Here is a 13134-nt window from a genome sequence, read left to right as displayed (position 1 = left end):
TTTATATTTTATTGTAATAGATATTATTATTTTTTAATGTGATAAATATTAATCAGAGAATATATAATATAATTATTCGTGGAAACTGTTCACAGAGAGTTTTAATTTTTTAATTGCACTGCTTTACATTTAAAATAAAAAAATTTTTATATTTACAATCTTCGTGAAAAAAGTAAAAGAAGTGCATAATGTATACCCTATTTAATATTATATACAGCCTCACATATATCATAGACCATTCTTTAAAGCTTTAAAGAAAACCGTAATTCATTAAGTGATTTTATAATACATGCAAATGATCATAAAATGCTCTTAATTAATGGTCAAATGTTTAAATTATAAATGCTTACAAATATTGTCCCGAAGTATAATTAATGCAATAAATAATTGACAAGTTGAGTTTGCTTGTAGGTATTCTATTCATGTCGATCTATAGTAGCTTTATTCTCTAAATAGGATTGCAAGATAAATTAATTTATGCAAACATATACTATTAAGAAGTAAATTTACTACATCGAAAACATAAAAATAATATCTATATTATTCATAATAAATCTAGGAATTTTTACACTCCAATAAAGCAAGTTTATTAAAATACTTTATAATTATAATTTAATATTTTATAATTATATAATTTATAAATAATATAATTAATTAATAATAATTATAAATATTATATTATTTGCTTTTTTATTCTATCGTTTTTATCGATCACTCATAGTCGAGAGTCTCGTAAAAATCGATCGAATACCATAGAAGAAAATTATTATGTTAGAAACATTAAAAATATTATGTGCTTTACTAAAAGTATTGATGCTACTTTAACAATTTTATAGAAAATGAAGACTAATTAATATTAAAAATCTTTATTTTTAAATATAAAAGTTTCAAAAACATATTTGGGCTACGTTTTAATATACGTATACGGCCACATTTATAATTATAAAAGCATAATTTTATACTACATAACATCTATTTATAAATGTGGCAATTTTAAATGTAATATTAACAAACTTTATACATACATCTTTTTTTTGTATCAAGTTTTTTGCTTATGCAGTTTTTATTTAAGTAAATTTTTTTAACGTCTTTTTTGTACAGTTTTACAATTATATATGTAAATTAACATTTGTAAAAACATTTAATTTTCTTTAATAACAATATCTTATACTTGACTAAAGTTTAGATCCGAACACAGCGGAGCTGCAATATACCTTGTATCCTTCGAGAAGTACGTGACAGCTTATTAATATTATAGTACTTTTAGTTATATATTATACGTACATGTGTCACGCTATAATAAGATAAATTGGAATCGTTTTTCAAAGAGTCGTTTGAATCTTCTCTGAGGTAACACATAATCATTTTCTAATAAAGCATTGACTAGCCCTTACATAATTAAAAAGCGCTCGTGATTTTCGCGCCATGTATACTCTGAATTAATAAGACAAAGATTAAAACATTAATATCCAATAAATTAAATCTTTATATATATCTTTATATAAATCTTTATATATTTCGGTAAATTGTTTAAAGCTAATCTACGAATCGCAAGTTATTATCTTTCATTCTTACATATTTCCTTTTGTAACAGATCACGATGCACATGATCAAGTTATAAAACTTCTAATAAATATATTATAGTTTATTACGTTCTTTTTTTTAAATAATACTATGAAATAACAATGTGCAATTCACGTATAATACAGACATCTATTCTCAATTAGATGTGCAAAAACTCGTTTCTTCTTCATATGCACATGTACAAATAATTAATTAACTGTGTTGACTAGATAATATTTATTGCATGCAATTTTACGTCTTCTATATCGCTTCTCACAAGTAAACCTCGGAGAACATAAGACGCAATTTTTTCAAATTTATTACAGTTATTTCTCATGTCAAAATATGAAGAAATCTGTCATTGTTTATAGCTTAAAATTGATTTTTTCATTTCTTTTTAAATTTTTTTTATTTTGCGCAAATACACGAATTTACACATGTTTAAATTGTTTCTAATTTTTTAAGATAATAAATCTATCCGATTAAACGTAGTTAAAACGCGATATTAAAATTTAAACCTAATATGTATTTATTTTTTGTCATGTTCAAAATTGTTATATATAAGAATAAAAAATTGTAACATTAATGAGTCCGTTTACTCAATGTTACATTGATAAACACATACATATATATATGACACTTTGATTTATTTATTCATGAATATTCTGTAATTTTTTATACATTTTTATTTCTCTGTAAATATCTATTTATATTTATAAATTTTTGTATAAATCTTACAGAGAAAAAGGCAAATTATTTTTTATTTAATACAATAATAAAAAATCAAAATTTAGAGTTAAAATAAATTGTAACAAAACAATTACTAAGTACCGAAGTAAAAGATCAATACAATGAATCTTCGAATTAGCTCAATCAATCTGAATCAATAAATCAATAAATATGCGCAACAGCTATCACTCGCTATATGTGCGAATTTATATACTATTTATCACTTAATGTATATGTATACTTTAATGTACACACATATTAGGTACATATTTTCTCTCACAGGATACAAAGTTTATGATATCGTGCTCTTCAAAATTTGTTTGCGTTAAAAATATAACAATAAAAAAAGAAATTTAACAAGAAATTACACATACACACACACACACACGTGCGCGCAAGCACACAGAAAGTTATAAAATTTCTATGACGAAGAAGAAAATGATAATAAAAACATTTATTGTTGAAATATAAACATTGTTAAAACTGTGAGTGATAATAAACGCATTTATAAAAAAAGAAGTTGAATTATTTTATTATTTTTCAGTGTTAGTAAACGAAATATATGCTAAAGTTTAAAATTTTTCTTATGCAAATGTGTTAATAGTAATATAGAACATTATACATATATTATATAATTATAAGGTATTGTAAGCGAATTATTGACTTTAAAAATTAACATCTCATTTTTTATTAAAGATAATGCAAACCATTACATGTAATATTTATTTTGAAATATTTTCAAGCGATCCAACGAGATAGATCACACTTACAAGCTATACAATGTATATCAATAGAACATTTTAAATCAACTTCTAGATCAAGGATTACTAAATGTCACCAAACAACGAATCTGTGTCCAAGATTATTCTGAAAACGTGACTGTAAATAATGAAATCGGTAAGAATTTATCGGTAAGAAAGTTATTAAGTATTTAACACTATACATTAATTCATCTTCATGTTTCTAGTTGTGTATTATAAATTTAAAATAAAAATTATAGAATATCGAGAATGGATATTAAAAAAACAAAAAATTTTATAGTAATTTTATCTATCTTCATATATCATTTCCAAAAGTATCGAAAATAATCACCTATTTGAACTGATACTTCTTGATAGATAAAACTTGATCTCTTTTCATATTTTAATGTCAAATGGTGAAACGAATTATGCTAAAACTATCCCGAGTAAAAATTTAGATTTACGCTACTTTAACACTTTTATATAGAAAATAAAAATTCATTAATATTAAAAATCATTATTTTTAAATATAAAAATTTCAAAAATATATACATATATTATATTATGGTTACGTTTTAATATATGTATACGGCCATATTTATAATTATAAAAGCATAATTTTATACTACATAACATCTATTCTTACATGTGGTAATTTTAAATGTAATATTAACAAACTTTATACATCTTTTTTATATCAGCTTTTAATATCAAGCTTATATAATGTCAAGCTCTTTGATTATGCAGTTTAAATTATTTAAGTAAATTTTTTTAACATCAACTTTTTTGTTTATAGTTTTACAGTTATACATGTAAATTAACATATGTAAAAATATTTAACTTTTTATAATAAAGAAATCTTTTACTGGAGTGAAACTTACAACCATATATAGTAGAGTACTTTTTCTGGAAACTGAACAGAACTGCAATATATCCTAAATTCTACGAGAAGTACGTGATTATTCGTTAGTATTTTTAGTTAAACATGCAATGCTATAATGCAATAAATTAGAACCATTTTTCAAAAAGTCATTTATATCCTCTCTGAGATAACACCTATTGTAGGTCACTGGCGAATTTACGAAGCAAGGCAACAATTCTCCCACTTTCTAATAAAACATTGACTAGCCTTTACATAATTAAAGAGCACTTGTAATTTTCGCGCTATGGTACTGAATAAATGCAATAATTAAAATTTTAATGTCCAATATTAGATGTTTTTTGTATATCATTCGATAAATTCTTTAAAGCTAATCAACGAATCGCAAAATACTATCTCTTTCACTCTTACATATTAAGATTTCCCTTTGTAATAGATCACGATGCCTCTGCATTCGATCAAGTTATAAAACTTCTAGTAAACATATAGTTTATTACGTTTCTTTGAAAAATAAGATTATAAAATGACAATGACCAATTTACTTACAAACATATATAGACATGTCTAAGGCAGACATATTTTCAAATATTTCAAATAAATGTGCAAAAATTCGTTTCTCTTTAATATACACATGTTCAAATAATTAATTAATTGTGCCGGCTAAATAATATTCATATTGGATGCAATTTTGCGTCTTTTATGTCGCTTCTTAGATCTATAATATTGTTCAGACAAATTTTAAAATTTGGTCTGGCATTTGCTACACCCCAGCAACGCTGCATCAATAGATATAACAAGGATGGACAGTCGAGAGACATCTGCAACGTGCCTCCCTCGCGTACGTAATTCATCACTTCGAGATTAGATTTTGTAGAGTAAGGTTGCTCACCCAATGATGTAATCTCCCACATTAGTACTCCGAATGACCAAACATCGCTCTGAGAAGTAAATATTCCGTTCGCTAGGGATTCCGGTGCCATCCAGCGAACAGGAAGCAGACCTTCTCCTTCCTAAAATAAAATTTTAACAAAGATAAATCTCCTATTCTAATTATCCATTTTTGCAGTAAGTATTCTTAAGCAAAAAACTAATATTTTGCATTATACATTTTGTTCACTAATATTTTGCATTATACATTATATGCATATATATTGGAGAAATATATATAAAAATATATACATAATCTTCATTTTTCTTAAATTCTATTTGACTTAAAGATATAATATAATAATATAAAGACGCTACAATAGAAAAACACTTTCAAAAAGTTTCATCTTTTTTAATTAATGATATCTACCTTGCGATAATAGTCATCCCTGCAAATATCTCTAGCAAGTCCGAAATCACCGATTTTGACGATACGATTCTCACGATCTCTCGCAGACACTAAACAATTTCGGCACGCGAGATCTCTATGCACAAAGCGCAGCTCTTCTAAATAGCAACAGCCTCGCGCAACATCTTCGCACGTAGCGAGCAAGTCTTGTAGACGCAAAGCGTGTAAATCAGAAGGTTGTAATATTCGACACTCTCTCAAATATTTTTGCAGATCAGTTTCCATTAATTCCAACACGAGTAATGGAGAATCGTCGTCTAAGCAGACAGCTAGTAATCTTAACACATGTTCGTGTCTAAAGTGACTCATAAGCTTAGCTTCTTGCAAGAATTTCTTTTTTTCTTCGACGGAAGCACACCTTTCTAACATTTTTATGGCAACGGATGTCTCTGATCCCGGTTCTTCTAAATCCTTGACATTCCCTTGATACACCTGCGAAATATTGAAAATTAATGTAACTTTTATTAAACAAGAAAAGATAATTTAATTTCTTATAACATTATACATATATATTTCGTTTTATTTTAAATAATTCAACGAAAAAAATTAAGTGCATATGTATGTTTTAAAAATTAATGTATTACTATCTCTTTTAAAATGTTGATTTATATATCCGAAAAAATTGTATTCTCATCTTAAGTATATGCCACTTATCTTTATAATATCTTCCACTAAAATAGGCGCCAAAAGGATCCTCTTAATTTAGGAGGAAAATTCTCTAAAGAGATATTCTTAACATGCAAGAATATATACTTGATGAGATGTTTTTTTATCCGTGTATTATTAAAATTATTAATCGATATAACAAAGAATATATACTTAATGAGATGTTTTTCTATCCGTGTATTATTAAAATTATTAATCGATATAACAAAGAACAGTCTTACAAATGGACATTTGTTACTTATTACATGTATATTTAAATGTTACACATATAATTGAATATATGTTTTATGTGTTTGACATAGTTAAATACACATTTTTGCTTATTATGTTATTATTTTTAATATTAATTGTAAACTTATAAATTTATTATAAATTTAAATAATTTTATTTTATTAATTTTAATTTTAAATTTTTATTAATTTATTATATTTATTTATTGCGGCGCTGAAGTTGCAAAAGAAATTGAAAATATATTCTCAATTTAAAAAATGGAAATATTGTTATCTATTAAGAGGACTTATTAATGCATTTCAAGAAAACAATTTTTTCGGTGTAACATTTACTAAGAAATGTGTATTTATTATTTCTACATTTAAACATTAATGACTTAAAATATGACGTTACGAAAAATTTACCATTCCGAATGCGCCGCTGCCAAGGAGTTTCGTTAGTGTGATTTGCTCACGTTTGATTTTAGTAAGCATAAATTTATTTGGATTATATTGCAACGCAGGCCTGTATAGCGCATTATGCTGAAAGTTTCCGATAAGTACCTCATGTAGAATCCTAGACAAAACTTGCTCGTTATCTTCTTTGCGTTGTCGGTATACTGTTATAAAGTTATAATATATTTAAATAATATTATGCAGTGCAAATTTTAAATTTTGCTCTTATAACAAATAAGTTAATGTTTTTTTGAAAAATCCCTACACTTATTACATTAATCATAATTTGTAATTTAAAAAATGTGTATCAAATATACTTACAACAATAAATAAAGTAGCAGATGCAGATTACAATAACGGTTAAGCAAGGCTTAACATCAATGTTAGATTATATTGCGTAGCTCGAATTATCAAATCATCACCTTTGTTACATAAAAATATAGTTTTAATTTTTTTGTCTAATTTGAATATTTCTACTTATAATTTTATCATTAAAAATATTTCATTCTTAAAATTATGTAATTCATTTATATGTATGTAAAATAAACAGATCATATTAAAATATCTACATATTATCATATTTGCTTACCAAGTGTTTGAAAAATAAATCTTTCATCAGATGGCCATGTAAAGTTCTCGTACTCAGGATATGTCAGTATCAAACGAAACTTGTATAAAGTTGCCGGTAGCAAGTTTTCTATATAATACATTACTGTCTCATCATTATTCGTCTCAAAACTATCTGCGATTTGCCACTTTTGCATCACATTATTTTTGTATTCCAGTACGTAATGGATCGTCAGATTAACGCTAGGAATCCACGAAATATTCATATTGTTTTTGTTAACTCCGCTCAAAGTTATATTGTTCGGTTCCGAGTACGTGTACACAGTTTTGCTCAAACTGTCATTATGTAAATTGCTGTAGTTAGCTGGATACACACGTACATATACAAAGTATTTCTGTTCTGGCAGCAACGGTTGGATTATTGTAAAAAGTTTGTTGTCTACTTTATTATTAATAAATGGTTCTTCTATCGGTTGCGTGACGTTCACCAAGTTATTTGATTCCCAATATATTCTATAAGTTACTGTCGCACAATTCAGTTTCGTGGATGGAATCCAATAAACTGCCGCTATAGTTGGCGTCAGAACCTGAACGTTCACATTTTCTGGTGCATTGAGTTTGCTTTCGTTAGTTCTTAGTATGACTTCCGAGCTGAATTGCAGGTTCGTCGATAATTGATCAGAGTAAAAATTGCTCACAGCTAGCTTCAGGTTGTATTTTGTAAACGGTGTTAAATTCTGAATTTCATAATGCCGCTCGTATGTCTGCATATAGAATTCATCGAACTTGTTACTAAGGTTATTATTCAAACAGCTTACGTAGATGATATATTTAGGAGTTGGTATGTTGTTTTTGCATTTGTGCTTGCGAGTCGATTCGGTCGTATAAAATTTAAAAACAATACTGTTCGCTGTTATTTTTATTATTGTAATATTATAAATTTTTTCATCAGCTATAAGGCATTCCTTCCGAGGATATGGTTGTAAGGAGGATAATTTACCAAACGATATCATGGTAGTAAAATAATCCGTGTATCTTATTATTTGCACGTGTTTAGATGCGTTTTTTTCACTGTTGACAAGTGCATACTTCTTTTTAAAAATATAAAGGTAAAAATCTGATGTATTTACATAAGGTCCGTTTAAATAAATGTTTGTATTATCAGTTATAAAATTTGACGTAAACTGTGCGCCTATTTCAGCAGTTGAAATCGAATTGCATTTATTTATTTTAATGTTCGCCACAATTAATTTATTGTTTTCTCTCCATAACATTAGCGGCTCCTCTGTATTTGTGATGTCAAGCTTTATTACATGATAATATTCTAAAATTGATGGACTGTTTGGACAAAAGGTCTTATCGGATTTTAAAAAAGATTGCACATTTCTTCCGTCAAGATCCGATTTCATTATTACATACTGTAAATATGAATTTGCATCTAACGTTTCGATCCAGTATAGAAATCTGGAAAATATATATATTATTATATATGTGTATTATAAAACATAATTTTAAACGTGAAGTTAATAAAATAATAAGCTTAAGTTATTACAATTTTATGATAATTAATGATTTTATGATTCTTTATATCTTTATTACAAAATCATAGTATATTACTGCAAAATTAGAAAATACTATAAATTCTTAACTGAAAGACACATTAGTGTTAATTTTTTTAGTGAATAAAAGTTAGCGTACCCTATAGATGGCTGTATAGTTAAATAAGAAGGACTATTCTCTCTGCTCAAGATCTTATCATATTTGACTATGCCATTTTGCCACATTGTTAAGTCCAGCTTTATAATGGATGTCGCTGACAATGAGATGTCATATTCCATCCAATATAGATTTCTTCCTATCCAATCGATGCAGAGATTGTAGGAATTTTCTTTTAAACTAGTAATTTTTGTAATATTATTTGTACTCATATCCCCTATCATTAAATCTTGTATATACCTAAACTCAATGTTATCCTCGAGCCAATAAATTTTATGTTCTGCTACAGAATAAACCACTTCTATTACATTAAATTTGCTATTAAAGGTAAAGAGATTGACGTAGGTTCTTGAATCCAGATCCCATATTGTAATGGTATTATTCACTGTAATCAATAATTGAGGTATCGGATTTTCGTGCGTCGTTGATACGTTCATTAAATCCGTATAAGGACCAGCACCAGCTTTAGTATGCGCTCGTACTCGATAATAGTACGTTGTATTAGGTTTTAGATTATGTTCTGTGCATTCCATTGTAGTTAAAATAGTTTTGTCGTCAAAGATTTGAATCGTTTTTAGGTTCTCGATGAACCAACATTGCACTGAATATCCTTGTATCACTTTGTTTTCATGTTTAGGTTGATTCCACCTGTAAGATAAAATTTAGCCTTTTCATATTTAATAAATTTTTAACAGAATCAATATTTTTATATGTCTATGTTAAATTTTAGAGAAAAAAAGGATATAGACTAAAAACTTTGATTCTTCACCTGAATGTCACAGAAATGTTGATTTTTCCAGTTAGAAATCCATTGAACTCTACGAATGCTCTTGGCACGCTCGGAATTTTTCCTAGAGATTTTGAGGTGGTACATATTAATATGGTTAAGTTGATTATTTTGATAAATAAAAAAAAATAATAATAATTTAACGTGCAATGAAAATAAAGAAAAAAGAAAAAAAAAAAAATATATATATCTAAATTAACATAGCAAGTTTTTAAAATAATGAAATAACATAAAACCCTTGTGTATTTGTGTGTGTGTATGTGTTTCAAGACTTGTGTTAGAAAAGTAATTGCTAAGTTATAATTAAAAAAACTTCGAATAAAGTGCCAAACACTTTTCTAAAATTTCCTATTATTCACAAATCAGAGGTACATTATTTTCGACTGATTTAAAACAAACAAGAATAATAATGAAATTGATGGTGTTATCTAAATTTTGCTTTATTTTACATACAGTGTATACATTTTTTCTCTCTTTTTGACAGAATGTATTTTATATTATCCTTGTTATTAGAAAATGGTTTAATATTTTTTTAAATTTAATTTTCACTTTCTCTTGAATTTACATTATACTTACAACTTGTAAAATTTTTAAATTTTTATTAACGTTTTATATATTCATTGCATCTTACCAATAGATTCTGGGTTCATGGACATATTTGCAAATGTAACTTCATCTACTTCATTGACTTCATTTCTTATAGTCACGCTTTCAGAATAATTCTGATCCGGCTGGAGATTTTGTAAAATGAGATGATTGTTGTTTTCGGGCACTGGAATATCCTGAATAAAATATAACATATAAAAAAAAATAAGTTAGACAGCTAGGCCAGAAATTCTACGGTATCATTAATGTTAAATAAAATAGTATATCTAAAAATATATATAAATAAGATTACCATAAAAAATAACATCGTATGTCAAAATAAATAAAATAAGCATAAAATTTCTTGTTTTGTAATAATTTTAGCTTGATATTTTATAATTCCATTCCTAATTTATAATGTGTTAAATATTATGTAATTTTATTTCTATAATATTTATTCTTATTATTTTTAATTATATTTTCTTGCGAAATATCAAACATGATTCTTATATTAAAAAGAAACTAACGCAGAATAGGCAGAATAAGGATTATTTAATAAGAATTCATAATTGTTTCTTTTTTAATAAATGTTATATTAAAATGTTACTCTCTTCGATTCTTGAAGCGATTTTGCTGATAGTTATAGTTCATGATTTAGTTTTTTTGCGATTGTTAGTTAACTTTTTAAAATAAGCGAATTTACTTTGTAATAATCCGTATGTTTTAATTAAAATTTCAATAATAATGTTTATATTTCAAGAATCCAAATGTTTAAAGTATTCTCTTTTATATGTGTTTGTGTGTGATTATAGAAATTATATAAATTTTTGTACTTGAAATCTTGTCGAAATTCTTTTTGATTATGGTTATATCTTTTAACGCAAACAAATTCTGGAAAACAGGATACCATAATCTTTCGATTGACATTACCACGATATATAAGAATAGGTGCATATTCTACATATAACTATTTAAATGGATATCTATATTCATATAGCTATATAAATGGATATACTATAAATATTATATATATATATATATATATATATATATATACATCTATAATTGTTTACTAGTTAGATTGGAATAGATTGCTGTTACGTATTATTGTTCATTTAACTTTTGGCCCTATAAAGTTAATTGATACAATTTGAATTTTACTATACCAATTTAGTCGACATTCCTTTATATGTATATAGCACAAATGCAACTATCCTTGACACATCAAAATGACGCTGACTCTTTGAATTAATTTAGTTTACTAAAAATTTATTTACATGTCTTATTATATTATTAAATAATTAAAAATATTTAATAAAGTAAATAAGATCTTTTTGCAAATTGATGAAAAATCACATAAAACTCAATTCAAGTGTCATATATATATGTATGTATGTATGTATGTATGTATCAAAATAATGAAAAATTAACAGAAAATCTCATTAATATTAATAATTATTATTCATAGAAATAACAATAGAAACACAAACATAATACAGTCAAATTTTAATATTTCATGTTGATTAAGTTTAATTTTGTACTATATTATACAAATATTTATAAACAAAATAAAATTTTCAAGCTTTATACAACCTTTCTCATTGCATTATACTTTTTAGTTTTATGTATAGTTTTATTTTATTATACAGTATGTAATATTATTATATAACACGTTTTAGTTACTCAAATAAACTGCACTATTGCTTGTAATAACATTTAATTGTTTTTTAATGAAGCGAAAAAAATCTCTTACCTGCGTGAAAAGGTTGTCCGGAACGGTATGATTATTTGTCGAAATCGCGATAGCTGCCTTCATCAGCATTAAACATTTCAATAAAACGCATAATCTTATCTTAAACATAATAACCTCTTCCTTCGGTGAATGTTGGCGCTCAATTTTTAATCACCAGTATTTTTTTTTTTTATTCTATAAATGATTCAGATTTCATCTAATCGACTCGATACTTTATTATGTGCTCGATGAATTCTTTAGAATCTAGTTTGCGAATCGCGTTACTGTCTTCCAATATTACACTTTAATATATCTTTTATGATCAATCACATTATTCTAGTAAATAGTAATTTTTATAATTTTTCTATGGGAACCAATAACAAAAATGAATACGAAGCAACGCGTATTTACTTGATTGTATCCAAGATAATAATTTATATTTGTTGTAATTTCTTTTAATATTTCGTAAATAGATAATTAATAAAAATATAATCGAACATTTAATAAGCAATCCGAAAATCATAGAATTATTGTTTTCTGTCACTTTCACCGCTTTCAAGCTTTAAATATTATCCACATTGTGATATTTGTCATTTTTTGTTTCACTAAAATATAAAAAATTATTACTTCTTTTATGCATATTGTATACTACGCATGTTTTTATGATCCACTATATTTGCATATTGTTGTGTGACGTTTATATAACAGTATTTGAATCAATAAATGATGCGGAACGTTGTCTTTTCTCGTGGCAATCACAATCGTAACTAACATCGCAGATTAGACTGATCGTGCCTTATTTGCTGCGCTCTGTATGATTCATTTCGCTCTGCATGATCGATGATACTCACAATCTATGTTATTTCCAACAGTTACTTTTTCTAACACAGAGAGAATTTTCTTTTAGAATTTACCTACTTTAGAATTTACCCCAGAAAAACATTTAGTAATCGTGAGACAATATAATATAAAAAAATTTTAAAAATATGTTTGATTAATTTTACTATACTTTTAGTAAAATTAATCAAACATATTTTATATTTTATATTTTATTGTAATAAATATTATTATTTTTTATTGTGATAAATAAACGTCAACTGATTTATGTCGTGCAATTCAGAAAAGTGAACCTTCTATTTATTAGTTTTGCAGGTTCTCACTCTGTCAT

General features: G+C 25.9%; 1 pseudogene; it reads right to left on the bottom strand.

Annotated features, from left to right (window-relative positions):
- Positions 1–3992: 3992 nt before the first annotated feature.
- Positions 3993–12734, bottom strand: LOC145947943 (proto-oncogene tyrosine-protein kinase ROS-like; annotated as a pseudogene).
- Positions 12735–13134: the final 400 nt, after the last annotated feature.

The sequence above is a fragment of the Prenolepis imparis genome, unplaced genomic scaffold (assembly GCF_030444845.1).
Source record: "Prenolepis imparis isolate NDT839.2.m4 unplaced genomic scaffold, iyPreImpa1.0 SCAF_195, whole genome shotgun sequence".
Lineage (NCBI taxonomy): Eukaryota > Metazoa > Arthropoda > Insecta > Hymenoptera > Formicidae > Prenolepis > Prenolepis imparis.
The sequence above is the reverse complement of the archived record's forward strand: the minus strand, read 5'-3'. Positions and strand labels throughout refer to the sequence as shown.